We start from the raw sequence: 17,766 nt of genomic DNA on the forward strand, positions 1-17,766 counted from the left end.
CACCTAGGCCTTCAGCTGTGTCTGAAGGTATGGTCAGGTAATGGGGGACCTATGAGTGCTGATGAGACTTCAAAGAAACTACACACTGAAGGGCCTGACTTGTATGCTCATGGGTATCTGTGATTACAAAAGAGAAACAACTGGCCCAGGGACCAATCTCCGTGAAGTAGGAGGCCTCTTAACTCTGTTTCTGGCTGACAGAACATTTTGATTCTTTAGATCTCTTGGAGAACATCTGTGCTTTGTACAGAAAAATTCAAAACAGCAAGTTTATGTACGCCATATTTTTCTTTATTTGAAAGTAGCCTTCATTTACCTACATAGCAAACTACATATAATTATTATGCAGTTATGTGAATATCAAAGTATTACTTGGTCTAAAATGTTGATAGTCAGGCAGTCTCTTCATGCAAACGGGGGAAGTATTGTGCATTTATAAGCATTTTCAGGAGAATTAGAGGTTAAAGAAAGAGAAGGATAACTCCATCAATACTGATTTGGGATGGATCTGTTTCACATCTATTCATTATTTATGCTTCTTTTTTTTCAACCGAGATAACATTCTAGCAATTACAGTGAAACTCCATTGACTTCAACTGAGGAACCCAAGCTAAAATAGCCGGCTTTTACTTAGTGCAATGGGAGGGAGTGGCCCGCCAGCAGCTGTGGGAAACAATGGAAGACAATATGTCAACCCTGTAGTTTGGAGTTGGACCTTATCCCAGATCTCACTCATCTGCTTTGTGACCTTGGGTAATTTGTTTAACCTCTGTGCAGAACAATTTTCACAGTCACAAAGCAAGATTGATGACACTACTGTGTGGAAAAAAAGACATTAGGACATTTAATAGTGAGGTACAGAAGCAGTAAATAAATAGATTTCTTTCAAAAGCTGCCACTTCCTAGATAGAGTTGGGACTACTAAGGTAAGTGTTCTAATAACAAGAGATGGAGACAAAAGGAAATTCTTGGAGATAGTGTACATAGTTACCATCTTAACTATTGTGGTGTCAGTATCATGATGCATGCATAAGTCTATATGAGGAGGGATAGAACTGGGGAGAGAGAGAGAGAGAGACCCAAGAAACTACGAGGACATGACAGCTGAGGAAGAGTGGTGGTTCTGGGAGGAATAGCACTCTTAGTTATGGGGTACAGCCATCACTGCCTGCAGGAAACAGTTGGATAAGTTCCTTCCTCATATCATGTGCAGATGTTTGTGGAAAGTTTTTGAAATACTTGATTCACTATGGGAGAAAATTTCGATGTTGGAAAGAAATCACATGAGAATATCATGTTAACCCTACTTGTCATACATGTATTAGGTTAACATTGTCAACTATGAAAACGACTCATAATTCTAGAACCCCAGGACTCCTCTTAAACATTTGATAATAAGACCTGGCTAGACAAGCAGTGTATAAAAATAAATAAATATTGAATGGAAGAGATGTGGCAAGCCCTCAATTTGAAAGTACAGAAAAAGTATATGGATAAGGATCATCAATTTATAGACAAAATATAACTGAAAAATAAAAGGTAGGACCTAAGATGCATGGGAGGAAAATTGTCTTGAAGCAAGAGATTCATGAGTATCAAAAATTAAATTATATAACTGAAATATCAGAAATACTCAAACTATAAAAAAAAATCAAAACCATGCCAAAAAAGTGTACTATATAAAAACTGTTAACCAAAATGATGTGGCATGTGTAGCAGGAGATTTTAGGCACTTTCTGTATGAAAACCCTGGTGAAACCCCACATCATGAAATGGATTGGCCTGAGTTTTTAATTGTGAAACATAAAATATATGAATTTACAACTTCAGTCATATTTCTTTTTGGGGGAATCCACAGATTTGGAGGCTCCCTCTGGTGGTTGAATAAAATATTACTTTGCATTAGCCATACACAAATTTAAATAAAATAAAAGCCATATGAAATAATTCCCTCTACTATACAAACATCTTTTTTTCTTTTTCAGTATGCGATACCATCAGGCAATGAGGACAACCATGGAGAAGGTAGTGACACAGATACGATGGAGCCTGTTCAACTGTGACTCAACATTGCCACAAACAGAGGAGGTGACTGAAATCAACCTGGCAAAAATAAAAAAGGCAGATAAATTAGTTAGTTAAAGGTAAAAACTTTTAAAGGGAATAAAATTCTAGAAGAAAATGAAATTGAGAAAAATATTCTGAGACTCACAAACAAGACAAAACCTATGGCCTCAAGAACAATGAAGAGACTGACATTCCCATGACTGTAATTAATATGTTGTATGGCGTGTTTATTATTTAAATCACATTGTTACTGCTGAGGAATGAGTTTCTTTAAAAGGGAAATAATCCCATGAGTGTTTCTTTTATGGGGATATTTATATATACATCATTCTTTCCAAATTAAAAGAACTCATTCTCATAAAGGAATGGCTTTGATTCATTCTCAGAAATTTCTCCTTTCCACCAAACAATGATGAACTCTTATATGACAAGTGTCTAAAGACAGCTGGAGTAAGAGTTCTTCTTCCCCAAACATTGAGGAGATCTGAACAGTCTCTTGTGATGGAATGGAATATCAGAAATCTCTTCCACAATCCGGGCTCTTTGTCACCACCTCTGTTTCCTCTGTTGATGTTTAAGCAGTATTAAATGTAGACAGTGTGCTACCTCATTTTATCCACTTGGCACAAGCCCAGACATACATTAGAAGGAATATCAGTTGAATGATTGTCTCCATCTGATGAGTTTGTGGTTATGTCCATGGGACATTTTTATGGTTGCTAAGTGATTTAGAATGGCCCAACCCAGTGAAAACAATACCATTCCTGGCTCAGTGGATATGGACTCAGGGTAAAAAGTCAGTTACAGCAAATACAGAGGCGAATGCCAGCAGCAAACCATTGAGCTGAGAATAGGTCCCCCGTTGAAGGAATCAGAGAAAGAACTGGAAGAGCTTGAAGGGGCTCGAGACCCCAAAAGTACAACAATGTCAAGCAACCAGAGCTTCCAGGGACTAAGCCACTACCTAAAGACTATATATGGACTGACCCTGGACTCTGACCCCATAGGTAGCAATGAATATCCTAGTAAGAGCACCAGTGGAAGGGGAAGCCCTGGGTCCTGCTAAGACTGAACCCCCAGTGAACTAGACTATGGGGGGAGGGCGGCAATGGGGGGAGGGTTGGGAGGGGAACACCCATAAGGAAGGGGAGGGGGGAGGGGGATTTTGCCCGGAAACCGGGAAAGGGAATAACACTTGAAATGTATATAAGAAATACTCAAGTTAATAAAAAAATAAATTAAAAAAAAAAAAAGTCAGTAAGCACAGTTCCTCCATAGTCTCTGCTTCAAATCCTGCTTCGGGCTCCTGCTTTGAGTTCATGCCTCAGCTGCTATCAATCATAGAATGTAACCAGTAAGCAAAATAAATCCTTTCTTCCCCATGTTAATTTCAGTCAGTGAATAATCACAGTAACTGGAAGAATACTAGAAAAGACGATGTCTTCAAAGCAGAGTTGGTAGGACAGTAGATCTTATCTTCAGAAAGTCTTTAGAGTATGGAGTCTAGTACTTCTTCCCAGCACTCACCAAATGCTTCATGGGTCTTTTTCATTCACCAGATTAACTCAGGGACATCATGAAGAAAATGAATGGCTATACATTAATAACTACAATCTTTCAAGAGGAAATATTTTTCCTCCTTAGGCAAACTAAACTATTATCTCACATTTCTAGGAAAAACATTCAGAATTTGAGTATCCTCAGAAATTATCAAATAGTTGTGAAAAGAAAATACAATTGGTCCTGACTTCGACTATCATGTGTATTTCTACAAAGTCATCTGCTTACATATTCAGTCTTTCATAGCCAAGGCTATTTTAAAGACAAACAGAAAAGTCAAGCCATGTAAACTAGTCTACTTCTTCTTTGGAATGTTCCCTTAGCTATTCATTGAGTGGTGTGGTCAAAGTCTTCATAAGTATTTATTACATAATAAGGGGTGTCTTATTGAGAAATCACCTAGATACTGAGAGTTGCCAAACTTTAAGGAGTCAGCCATCAGATAGCATGAATCTACCCTCCAAGAAGGTATCTTCATTTTTCTGACCAACTATGTTTCCACAGGACACCTTTAGAGCCATCTTCCCATGAGAGCAAAATATAATCTCTTATCAGCTTTAGGACTTGCTTCAGATTAGACATGGATTATCCCAACTAGGAATGAAGAAAAAGGAGGAAAGGGTGGAAGATCAGTAATTGCAAATGAGAAGAAACGGAAGTGAAGGGGAAACAGCCAGAGTATGTCTGTTTTATTTAGTCACAAGAACATTTCACAATAAAATTCATCTTTCTTGTTCTCTTTGCCTGCAAACACTCAGAAATTAATATTTAGCAGAGCATATTTGGGATAAAACTTCATAATAAAATTTCTATGAAAGGAGCACTTAAAGAATAAATGACAGGAGTTCCTCTGTATGCTTTCTTGTTTTATGCATTAATTTATTTATTTATTCACTTTACATCTCGGTTTTCTATATGCTTTCTAATATAGCCATTATGAGTGTGTATGCATTAATACAGATGGCATTTATATACCATGTACATATATAAATTATTGGTAATTTATATTTGATTATACAAATGTACATTCTTCCATGTCTGTATAATGGCCTATTGATTGCTATAACTAGATCTCTATTTTTGTCTGCATATATTAGTCATCTAAGAATCATAAAATATACCCAAGCTGGAGAGATGGTGTGGCACAGACCTTCCCCTAATGTATAAAAATTCCAGGGGACCAATCACTGGGCAAGGAGCAGGTGGGACTTCCAGGTCAGAGGTGGGAAGAGAGGAGGAAAAAAGGGGACTTGGGGGAGGGGCGATCAGGGGAGGACTTGCAGCTTTTTGGGAGAGAGCTTGGGGTAGAAGATGTAACTAATTAGAGGCCCCCAGTTAGATGGCAGATCTGCCAGGATCCACCATAGGAGGATTTAATTTAGTATTGCTTACTAATTAGGATGCTACTAGTTGTGCCCAGTGATTGAGTTACTCGTTGACTCTAAGTTTGTGTGGTGTTTTCCTTCACAGGGTGACTCAACTGAGTTCCAGAGAAAGGTACAGAGCACCCCAGCCAGTCACAGAATTTGGATGTGTGGAGCTGGTGGAGTAATGACCCACCATGGGAACTTAGCTAATCAGGTGGAGAGTTTTCAGGAGCTCCAGCCAGAGAGTCTGCCGAGATGAGAACAGCCTGCTGGAGCCTTGTGGTGTCTGACATAGTGTGGAGCATTATTATTTAACGCAACAAGAAGCTCAGTGGTTAAGAGCTCTTCTTGCCCTTCCTTTGGAGGATCTGGGTTCTTCCCAGTACCTACACAGGAGGCTCACAAGTACTTACTACTCTAGTTCTAGGGCAACACACAGAGGCATGCAGATGCACACATACTCTCACAGACATCTATGGGTTGACCTCCCTCCAAATATCTTGTTTTCTTCTCATGCCCCTCCCTTGGTTGCCCAGCTTTGCAGTGGAGAAGACCTCACCATTCCTGTCATTCATTAACAACCAGATTAATGGAGCATGCATAATAGTGGCAAAAAGAAGTAAGAAGAGATAAGGGTACCAATTATCAGCCCCAGTACATAGGACTCTAGTGATTCCCTTCATTGGTGGTTTTAATCTGCAACCTGTGAGCTTTACTTTAGTCTGTGATGAGAATAGAAGCCGAATGGTGTATTTCTGCCATGTTTTTCTCTACCCCAACATATGATGAGGAAAGATTCATATAATCGAGTGAAACATCTGTATTCAATTGCATTCCAGTCTTGTTTTCTTCAGGACCCTGCCAGGGCTATTGTACTCACTTAGCGATGCCAGGGAGGATATCCTGATAGCCCAAGCTCCAGATTGCCTTCTCTCTACACAGGACATAATTGCTTGCAGTTTAAAAAAAAAGCTTATCCCTACCCTCTCTCTTACCTAGTTCTACAGAACTGGTGGTTGTCCACTAGAACTTGAAGGCTTTCTAGACTCCAGCTCCATGTGTCTGACTTCATAGGACACATGTAGCTTGTCATTCTCTTCCGTTCTGTATGCGGTCCTTACAAAGGAGTCTTACTCCAAGGCTTGTCTCCAGGATCATCAAGGGCCCTCCTGGAGGGGCAGTATTGCTTGGTATTCAGACTTTCAGAACAAGGAGTGAGCTGTAATATGGCAGTTATTCCTATTGCCCTTTGCTGGCCTTATACTGAGCCAGTGTTGACAGGAATGCCAGTGTCCCTAGACCTGATTCTGACTCACGCGTTATCACAACCTCAGCAGGTCCAACTCCAAAGCCCTAGGTGAAATGTGTATGCCCAAGGATATAACTCCAAGTTCTTTCCTCAAAAACAAAACTTTTGAAATCAAAAGTGAGAAAAATAACCTATAAACTATGAGCCCCATGCCTTTGCCTGCAACAAGTCTGTGCCTGATCCTCCAGACTGTTGATGAATTCCTTTGAGATGTAGGTGCCAGAAGCCATTCCCTGCAGCGCTAGTGTCCTGCATGCTTGCTAAACCAGAACCACTGGATCCCTTCCAGGCTTAGAAGGGATCTTCTAAGCATTAGAAGTGTCTTCTACACCCATTACCCAAGCTGACCCTAAGACTTATTGAGCTAAGATCAAGAACTGCAGTAGACTGTAGAGAGCAGAGTCCTGAGGCCACTAGAGAACAAGTTGACAGACTGCAGTGAGGCACATATTCCAGAGCAACTTTGCCCTTCTAGATCACTGGAGCTCTGACACTTTAAGGCAGCCTTGAAGCCCTCTGAACTACATACAGTGTATTTCTTCCATTATCTTGATGAAGAACACCTGACCTCATTTAACTTATTTATTTATTTATTTATTTATTTATTTATTTATTTATTTATCAATCAGTCAAAGGGCAGCTTGGCCATATCATCATTCTTCTTTGTTTCCTTTTAATTATAAATTATCTAAAGTATACATTATCTAATTTTAAAATATCTAAGTTATTTTCTTCACTCTCAGTTTAAATCACCCATGAGAAGGCCATGGGTCTTTGACTACTCTTCTTAGAAGTTTCTTCCATTAAATGTTCCGGGTCACTGGTCTTAAGCTCCTTCTTCCACAAAGTCTTCATGCATGGGCATGATTCAACCAAGTTCTTTGTTACTTTATAAAGACAGTGGCTTTTATGGAAGTTTCCAATACCTGCTCCCCATTTCTGGGTAATAATATTAGAATAGGTTTCATTGTCCATATTTCTCTCAACGTCACATAATTTCTAAGGAAATGTAACCTTTCCCTGTGGTAACTGTGGGGTGGAGCTTAGACAAAATGCTAGCAACCAAAGAAGAGAAGCAAAGTCTTTCAATTCTCAGAACAGGTGGTTCAACAAGGGGTCAGAATAGAATGGCACCTTGAGAAAGATGGATCTTTGCCATGGGCTGTCTCTGCCACAGGCTAAGTAAACATGAAAATGTGGACCAACACTCTTCTGCCCTCATTAGCACTGTTGTCGGTGTCTGTTCAATAGATCTACTCTTTTTAATATAACTATTAATATACATTAATACTATAAATTAAATGTTAGGTCTCACTGTAGATCTCATCCCTTCTTTCCTTCCTCCTTTCTTTCCTATTTCGTGCTCCTCTTTTCTCTCTCTCTCCCTCACTCTCCCTCTTTTGTCTCTCTTCCTCTCTCCTTTTTCTCTCTTACTTTCTTTTCTAAGACAAGGTTTCGTTTTGCAGATAAAATTGGGAATCTCTATGTAGTCTAGCTTGTTCCAGAACTGTAGATCCTAGTGCCTCAGTGTTACGATTACTAGTTTGTGGCAACACACATGGATCCATGGTTCTTTAAAGATATTCTCAAACTTGGCAGTGGCAAAGATATTATTATAGTCTAGGGTAAAAATATTTCATAAATATATACAACTCAGTTGTGCAACTTGCAGGAGAAAACCTAGGCCACCAAACCAAGAGCATCTAGTCCTGGGGCATTTGTTCAGCCCGGGTTTTTACCTCACTAGCTAACATAGGCGTGGGCGAATAATCCAGGATCAACCCAGGACAAACAATCTCCCTACAGCCTGCCAACTTACTCATTCTAGAACTCACACAACATATTAGAATATGCTGCATTTTCCTTCTCACAATCACATACAGGGCAAAAAGAGGCAAAAAATAGAGATTGGTATCACCACATCCCTTTCCTACATTCCCCAGGTACAGCATAACTGAATTTATATCTAATTTTCAGGAATGCAACCAAGCCAGGAAAAAAGTCCCATAGATAACCTATTTATTCTATTAAAGGAATAAAGCATGTTACTTCACAGATTTTATTCTAAGAGGGACAAAGGTTCATTAAATCATAATATACAAATCAGATTTAGCATATTTTCTGAAAAAGTATGTTCTTCATAGAATGGAAGAAAATTTTAAAGAAAAATGGTAGTGTTGAGAAAATTATAAATCTATAAGATATAAACTATTACTTACAGGGAATTCCTTTCTCTTTCAAGTTCTCCGTGAGGTATTGTCTTGACACAAGTTGTCTTCCTTTTCTGTTTATACATTTGAAAATCTATTTAAATATGTTTTAAGAATCAAATTGTTGCACAATAAATTAACAATAAAAGAAAACCTGGGAAAAGCTATCATTTAATAGCAGAGTGGTAGAGGAAAGTTCAGACTTCAAAGGAAAGCTCACTTCATTTAGCACACAGGAAAAGAGAACGATGTTTGATAAGGTTAGTGTAAGCCTAAAGCAAAACTTGATCAAGAAGGTATTTAAAAAAATCAAACTTAGTTTGATTTAGAGCATTGAAAAAAGCATTATTCTAACTCATTCTAATTCTCTAAGACTGAAAGTACATCTGTCAGTGGACATATCCATCCACCTTGCTGGAAAATTCTCGAATGCATCATTGTCATGTGATATAGAAAGTCCTGGCACAAATATAGAGTGTTTTTGCTGAGCTGATAGACCTAAAAACAGAAAACCTCCCCCCGGCTCTAGTCTTTGATTTTCCTTTCTGTCTACATACTAACAGAAATGACTAAGAGGGAATTTCCCATCACCTCCATAAACACCCACACTCTTATTCATTCATAAAACATTTCTGGATAAAATGTTTCATGGTCAAGACATTACTTCATTAATGCAAAAGTTGCACTAGTTGTAATCGTGTTTCTATAACCTTAATCTACAAGCTTGGTTCAGAAACAAGTGGGCTTGTTTTTAAACAAAGCTTAACTTTCCTATAAATTTGAACTTAGCTTCCGCCATCAAAATTAATTATTAGTGCAATAATGAACTAATTTATGAAGTACAATCTACTAGAGAAGAAGAGAGTGCAGAACACAACATATTAGAACGGAAGTATGTATTCTTTCTCACAGTCACATTCAGGGCAAAGAGAGGCAAAAATAGAGATCGGTTCCAAGGTGCAATCAGTGAAGTTTAATTGGTAAAGGGGACAGTAACTACTGGAGTCTTCAGAAGCAGAGGCAGGGAGCAGGGAGCAGGCAGGCAGGACCTCAGACGAGTGAGTTTTTCACAAGCTCTAGAGTGCTGAGTAGGCTGGAGGTGACATTGCTAGAAAGGCTTCTTTACACCCACTCAGCATTCCTTGTGCATGATGAATCATTTACCCATGCTCCTAGATGGCAGTTCCCAGAACTGCCTCTAACCCGTCCCATCCTCTGGCTGTTGGTCTCTACTGGGATTTCCTACTTTGTTAGGAAATTTGAAGTGATCTGAAGGCACTTTTCCAGGGACCAACCATGATACATGCCCACAGCAACTTCCCAACATAAACCAACTTAATTCATCAAATATAAATGGTAGAAGTTAATATTGTACGTTGTACAATTTGCAAAAGCGCTTTCTCTGGCTTTACAACACACCACCAAGAGCATCTCCACTTGAGTAGTAACTGATTTTATTTTATTTTATTATTTTATTTTATTTGATACTGTGGATCTCTTTCAGTTACTGAGATGAGAGGTTCTCATAGATGCCGCCTCCTATAAGTGAACCATCTTTGACAGCATATCTTTTCTCTTTCAAATACCAACAGGCTATGTGTCACTCTTATCCCATTTTACAAAGAGACTGTCAGTATCGTCTTTTGCAGAAAATTTTTTCTTCCTTTCATTCTCTCTTCCTTTCATTCTCTCTTTCTCTCAATCACCCTGTTGTCCTTATGTAGTTGCTTCAAATCTATGTTGCTATTTTTTGCCTTTCTTCTTTTTTCTTCTTCTGCCTAATTAGCATCCTCACTGAGAAAGTATAGGTAGGAGCTCAGAGCATAGCCTGAGTTCACACAGTAAAATAACCTTGTCTTTAGTGCCTTTAGTGGATTATTTACTGTCTCCACATATCAGTTTCTTCAGAAATAAGAAGAAAACATCCATCAGTATGAAAAGTCACGGAAACACTGTGACTTCTTTACTCCTAGTCTGAGTTCATTATCTACCCGGTTGAACTTAGACTTGTGTTTTGTATTGCTTTGTCCAGTTAGGGATATAAGTTATATCCTGACCCCCAGTTTCATGAGGTCCTGTGTTCTCCTGCTCTTCCTCCTCCAAATCCCACTATGGAATAGACATCTCTATAATATTAAGTGTGTGCTAGAAAACCACAGCCAATGACTTAAGAAAACCTAAGGAAAAACAGTGGCAACATAAAAGTCTATAATCAAATGCACATTGCAAATGAGAGGAAAATGATAAGATCTTAAGGAAACTCTCAAAATATAAATCAGTATGTCTTGGTGTAACACTAGGAATTCATAACAAACTTCTAATTGAGTGAAAATAAAGAAACAAAGGAAAATTCATGAATGTACCTCTGAGCAAATGAAAACATAATTATCAGAGAAAACAAGATCTCAGGCAGGTAGGCCCAATGCTAACACAGTCTCTGAGGATGAGCGCAATACTTTTTTTTTTGGTTCTTTTTTTCGGAGCTGGGGACCGAACCCGGGGCCTTGTGCTTCCTAGGTAAGTGCTCTACCACTGAGCTAAATCCCCAGCCCTTGAGCGCAATACTTTTTGATGTCATGGGGCTATAAAGCTAGAGTTAAAGTCTGGTTCCTACAAAAGAAGAATACACCAAACATTCACTGTTTTAACCTGAGAGAATAACATTTGGTCTCTTCATAGTAAGTTATAACAATGAACCAATCCTTCCTTAGAATTTTACCTTAGTTTTCATAAGTGGATGATCTGTGAAATATAAAGTCAAAAAACTCGTGTTAAGATGGTCCCCAACTGGAAGTACTACAAGTTACTTAGATAAAAGTAAATGAACTGCCCCCTCCAGAGGAAGGTATCCTTCACACTAGAACTCCAATTTTTTTTACAAACTAAGTTTAAGATGCATATCTAGCACACGTTGTAGTTATAATCACTATCAGACCACAGGGTAACAAAAGGCATGAGAAATTAAGCAGAGAATCACATCCACAAACACTTCACGATTTACCACAAATGGAGTTTACATTTATAAAATGAATGCTCAGTCAATAAAAATGCACACACGTGAACATACACACACTAAAAGCAAACAAATTAATAATGTAATAGAAACATTAGTAGGCAGTAGAATGGAAGACAGACAAAGCAAATGGAAAATGTGGTGAAGAGGGTAAGAGACTTGGGGGATACAAGAGAGAGTCTAGCATCTCAGGGGTGGACATCAGATAGATTGTAATAGAGTATTGTAATACCGAATGAAATTTAAGAAATAACTTAAAACATATTGAGCTATAGGTTCAAAAACAGTCATGATTACAAAACAAAATAAATGCCTGTAAGTGTTTATGATACATTATTTCAGAAGAGTAAAATCTAATGTGGACTGAATACTCTCTGTGTGATAAGCTATTTCAAATACTACAGATTTCTTCCTTTGGCCAATTTCTAACACCTCTCATGTCCTGGGGTGTGCTCACAAGTGATAGGATATTTGTGTCACTTCCTGATTTGAGGAGGTAGAATTAATCACAGTATGGCTGGCTTTCAAAAATAGGATATGTCTGAGAACAGAATTAAGGAGATACACACAGAATCACTTCTTGTAGACAAAACAAACAAACTGGGTTTCATTATTATTATACTTTTTTCTTGACAAGGTTAAATATGCGTAATTCTTCAGCCATTTCCTCTCTGTAACTGGTTACCTGTAGAACACCCATTTGCATGACTAAATGTCAAGAGTGTATTTGGTTTCTAGAAATTGACGCTACATCAGTGGGAACTAAAAAGTCTCATGCTATTAATATTATAGTGGCAAGAAAAGAAAATACCCAAGTAAACCGTGATGTGTCAAATGCAGACAAATGCTATGGTGGGGTAAGCATGGCAGAGTACCAAGGGGAAACTGTGTGTAGAGGAAGGCCACATGGCATTTTTCACCGCACTCACTCTTTGCATTACACTAGATATAAATTAGTCAGGAAGATTCTTGGGATAGAGAATTCTAATTTATGAAGGGTTAGAATAAGGCTTACGTTAGGGAAGGGAATTATTATAAAGCAAAGATTTTAAAGTTAAGAACTCAGAAAAACAGAGGCATCATTTAAACATGGGAAATTCCAGTAAACTATGCAAACTCTCACTTCACCTGCAAGACTAGAAAGCCTAGTGATGTCTGTTGGCATCCAGCCTGCCTCAGCCCAGCCCTGAGTTCTGTAGCTATGTAGTCCCCAGCAGGCTGAAGCCTCCCTTCATCCCACCTAACTCGCTGCTGGGCTCATTTGGACTTGTGACTTCTCCAACTAGAACTCACCAATTTTTGGAGAATTACTGGCTCTGCTTTATTTATTGTTTTTCAAGAATGAAGCCCATTATTAAATCACAAGAATTTTAAAAATAGCATGCTGAAATTCCAAAAGCTACCTTATGAGAAGTTTTTTAAACACCTGGTTTAAATTTTATTACACTTACTTATATTTATATATTAAATTTAATTTAAGTATGTATTATATTTACTTACATGAATGTGTGTGCATGCCATGAGTGGTATGCATGTGTAGGTCAGAGGACAGTTTGTGAGACTTGTTTCTCTGTGCTTACTATGGGCGTCACAGGGATTGAATTTGGGCTGTCAAATTTGTCAGCAAGCACCTTCATTCACAGAGCCATCTTTGACCCTCAAAAAACATTCTGAAAAATAGATGCCTGAGTATTTAATAGATCCAAACATTTATAAGGGAATCTTGAAGAAATGTCATTAAGAAACGAGCCCACAGCATGGCAAGATAATTTTAGTATTTATATTAATGGTTGATACGCACAGAGACTCATACCGCTTTTCATTCATTATGATAATCACAATATATATCTCCAGTTTTAGAAAAGTTTTTCTCTGGTCATGTTACCCAGACAGGGTGACTGCAGTATGAGTGGCATGAGATATTTTCAAAGTATTTAAAGTATATTGGGCAATGGAGGGAATATAAACAGATTAATTAGAACCTATATCTATTAATCAATTAATGTAGCTTGAAAATTACCAACTTCTCATCCACAATTTAGATTGAGAGATTATTTTTATTTATAATTTCCAACATGAACCTCAAAATCACCATCAAAGCAACTGTGAAAGTAGTTTATAAATCATGTTTTATAGATGCAATTTTTGCAACACAACCTTCTGTCTGCCAAGGCACTTGCAAAACTGTATTTACAGGGCCACCTAGAAACCACTAGTAATCATAAACATTGCTGAAACTGAATAGCTTCCATAAGTCAGTGTTCCAAGTAAAACCAGGCCACTCTGGAATGCTTTCTAGATATGCTTGCCTCAACAGGATATGTCTTTTGTATTCTTTAGAAAGAATAGGAGCATAAAATGAGAAAAACTACCTTTACAATGCAAATGAAAACATTGAAGTTGATAATCCTTAAAGGCAACATATTAATGGTCTTTCATGTTTAAATATCTTCTATTATTAGGTCTATGTTAGCTCATCTAATTTTGTTATAGAACACAGAACTTATACACACACACACACACACACACACACACACACACACACACACACACACACACACAAAGGTTAATTTTAAATCTACCTACACATAACTTTTAAAAGAATATCGTGTATATCATTATCCATCCCAAGTAAAAAATCAATTAGATATTAAACCCATGGAAGGACCTATCCCTTAAAGTTAGAACTATATTTTAGACATAGATTTATATGTTTGTTAATACTTTGGTTTCTAATAAATCACATATTCAATGTGATTTAAAGATAGAGTCCATGATTTTAAGTTACTGAGGGGAGAGATGTTCCACATTATCTATACATGAGCTTCCAGCCGACGATACCAGAATTAATGAATGTATCCATTTTTAATATGATAGGTGATAGTCTTCCTGAGATTCTGAGTGTCCACTGTAAGTTCAACCACAAACAAGATGGGTGTCTGATTTTGAAAACTGTGAAAGCCTAATAATATGGCTTGTGCAGCAGCCAATACCATGCATCTAGTCAACAGATTGGCATCAGATACCTAATGCAAGACAAATGCTCAACGTTATCACTTAGCAAAATAAAGGTCTAGGTCTCCAGGATATGACATCTAGACAACTGTCAAAGCAGAGTACAGCTGATAAGTATTGGATAGGAAAAATTACTTGTTTCATAAGGATGGCAATATCCCCAAGACAAAAATGTAACCGTAATTCTATAGTTAAACAGACTAGACATGCTGACTAAAAGGACTGCACATGAAGATTTGGCACCTAAGTGTCATGAGAAGACATAAATCATGAAGCATCTTGTGTGTTGTGTGGCATGCCTAGGAAACCGGAAACCCCAAAAGGACAACAGTGTTTTCTAAAACATCTTAGTTAAAAGTTCTATATTCAGAGATCTATCACAAACTCCAACAGGGGCAGCTGTGGTGATGAAAAAGGATAGTTACCATCAAGCAGTTGCTATGGTCACCTTTATTATTCCCAGGTTTAAAACCTGGGAGAGGATTGAAGTTGGAGTACAGACTCAGGGAGGACAAGCTGTGGAGAGCTAGCTCAGAAGTCATACATACTTGTGTATATTGAGCCTGAGAGTTCTCTTAGAAGGTTCTGAAGAGCACACCATAGCCTGTCGGCAACCGTCATGGATGACTGACTTAGAGATGCAGAAGGTAGCATGCTAGGTTAGGCTACAATTAAAGTCATCAGTGTGCATCACATGACATCTGAAAGGGCCAAAAACAGCCCTGAAGAACGGAAATATAGTCAATAAGCAGGGAAAGAAAAAATTATAAAAAAAAAAGCAAAGGAAAAGGAACGCAACATTAATGGCAACAGGGGAGCTAGGGACACAAGGGCCATATGTGCTGTTCATGTCGCATGTACAATCATGTAGACAAGAATACACAAAGAGAATTTCCAAGACTGCATTAAAACTAAAAGACCTGTAATAAAATGTTAACTTTAAAATTATTAGGGGCTGGGGATTTAGCTCAGTGGTAGAGCGCTTGCCTAGGAAGCACAAGGCCCTGGGTTCGGTCCCCAGCTCCGAAAAAAAAAAAAAAGACTAAAATTATTGGTCATTTACAAATTATATGGCTAGTACACAAAAATATATTTATATTCAAATATGAAGAAAATATTTACTAATTAGGCCAGAAATTGTAAAATGGGAAGTCTCCACAAAACATCTGTCCCTTGTATTTCCCTGTAACTAATTTTAAATAAATATCATTGAAACTAATTAGTTCAAACACGTGTTGATTAAATAACCATTAAATTAAAAGTTATTATTTAATTCACTTTAGAATATAGCATTTTATATTACATTTGTCCTTTGGAGAATGCTGTAAGAAATTTATATTAAGCACAATTGAAATAAATGTTAAACAATAACTTGAACTTGGAAGCTATTGTTTGGAATAATATTTGTATTTACAATCTATAAAAGTTGCATAATCAACAAATGTAAAAGTAAGTCATTGTGTATTATATAATACATGTAATTTAGTGAAAGTCATGTTCAGAGAAGGAAAAATAAAACTAATCAATTCATGGAAATTAAGTCTGAAGGCATATTGACATAAGTCATGGCATATATGACATAAGCTTCTCATACTAAACCCTACAAGAAACCAAAATCCAATGTGATGCAAATCTTTGGATTCACTTTCATTATCTAGATTCTTTGAAATGAGGAAAGAAAATAACATCAAAAAGAAATGCGGCGATTGGTAGGTGAACACAGAAGACTGTGGAACAATTATGCATAATGTGATCTTCTTTGGGTTAATATCTCCATGCATACAGGCTTTCTACATAAGGACAAATGGACTGTATGCTACCAGCATAATTACTACAACCAAGGTAGTTAAAGTTTAACTTTTTAAATAGTGTAATGTAAAAAATGAAACCTGGAATTCTAAGTCATGGGGCATCCATAGAAATTTTGCTGAGCATTTTTGATATTTTTGTCCTTTAAAATTACTTAATCTATAAATGAAAAGATAGCATCAACCTCAACTATGCAGTTAAGTTTTGTTGCAGTGTATAATCCATAAAAGAATATGATTAACTAGGATTTATTTTTGATTGTTGTATGTTGTTGTAGTTGAATACGTAGAATATTGCACAGCACATAGTGTCATTGGGTTAACTGTGTTGAACTCTAAGAAAGGATGGGAAGGAGAAGCAGAGTGGTAGGTTAATCATGACGATTTCCAAGCAGACACATGACCCTGCTAAATAAAACACAGGATGACTAAATTCCCTCATATCATCATAGTACACTCAGAGTGGTAAAAACATTATATTTGTCAAGGAATTCCACCGGCAAATGGAAGGTAAGCACCACTAGTGTGTGTGTTTGCCGGTTGGACTTTATTGCTATGCACTACCGACACAGGCAAGTGCAGAGAGACTACTGGTACACCTCGGTGGAAGTGGAAGAGACCCAGAGCCTTGGGAACAGGGTCCTTTGGAAATATGTACAGTTCGAGCTGCCTTTTTATCCACAGGGAAGCCCCAGTAAATTCTATTTACTGATATGTTGTATTGAATTAGCTCTACACTTGAAGAAGTGAACTGGGCAGAAGAAAGCCACTAAAGTTTGCTTCTTTGGCAATAAAGTTTATCTCTGGTGGCTTAAAAATCACCACAAATCTTATTTAAAAATAGAAAAGAATTGTACTAAGTATAATCAAGGTCATCAAGATGAGAGCTTTGGGGTTAAGAGTCCAGCAATATTGAAGTTATAAAAGAACACTGTGGCTCCTGCACAGCTTGGAATAACAGCAAAAAAAAAAAAAAAAGAAAAAAAAAACCTAAGAATTTGATGAGACTGATAACTGTTTTCTAGATTCTAAGAACTTTTTACACTTGGCTTTTTAAGTTATTGACAATCCTTTAATTGTGCTGTTTCTCTTTGCTTGGTTGGGTTGCAGTTAGGTTTTGGAAAATGACTGTCACTGCCTGCAAATATCTGTAGTTTTTGGCTGCAGAATTATTCTTGAATGGCCAGTAAACCTGTGTGCACAATAATATTTGATTTATTTGCCTTTTATTGTTTTGGTCTCCTTTTAGGTCACATGGCCAGGTAAATAAAAGAGAGGATGTGTATAGAAAAGCTCACAGAAATCAAATAGGAAGCTAACAAAATATTTGAATTTGTTAAAGGCATCAATTCCATAAAATTTGCTTTAGAAATTTAATAATCTTGTGTAGTTTAGAATTACCATCAAAGGGATATCA

General features: G+C 37.4%; 1 long non-coding RNA gene across 14 annotated transcripts in view; it reads right to left on the reverse strand.

Moving 5' to 3' along the window:
* Nucleotides 1-269: 269 nt before the first annotated feature.
* LOC120100774 (uncharacterized) overlaps nucleotides 270-17,766 on the reverse strand; it is a 65,033-nt gene continuing 47,536 nt past the window's right edge. For 8 of the 14 annotated variants that reach the window (XR_015671322.1, XR_015671320.1, XR_015671309.1 and 5 more), the window contains 2 exons: nucleotides 8,523-8,587; nucleotides 270-2,103 (listed from right to left, as the gene is read on the reverse strand). This is a non-coding gene — a long non-coding RNA (uncharacterized LOC120100774). Of the gene's footprint in view, nucleotides 2,104-8,522; nucleotides 8,608-13,026; nucleotides 13,197-17,766 lie in introns of those variants that run through there. The other 6 variants (XR_015671325.1, XR_015671321.1, XR_015671319.1 and 3 more) reach the window with 2 other exon arrangements.

The sequence above is a fragment of the Rattus norvegicus genome, chromosome 2 (assembly GCF_021556685.1).
Source record: "Rattus norvegicus strain SHRSP/BbbUtx chromosome 2, alternate assembly SHRSP_T2T, whole genome shotgun sequence".
Taxonomy (NCBI): Eukaryota; Metazoa; Chordata; class Mammalia; order Rodentia; family Muridae; genus Rattus; species Rattus norvegicus.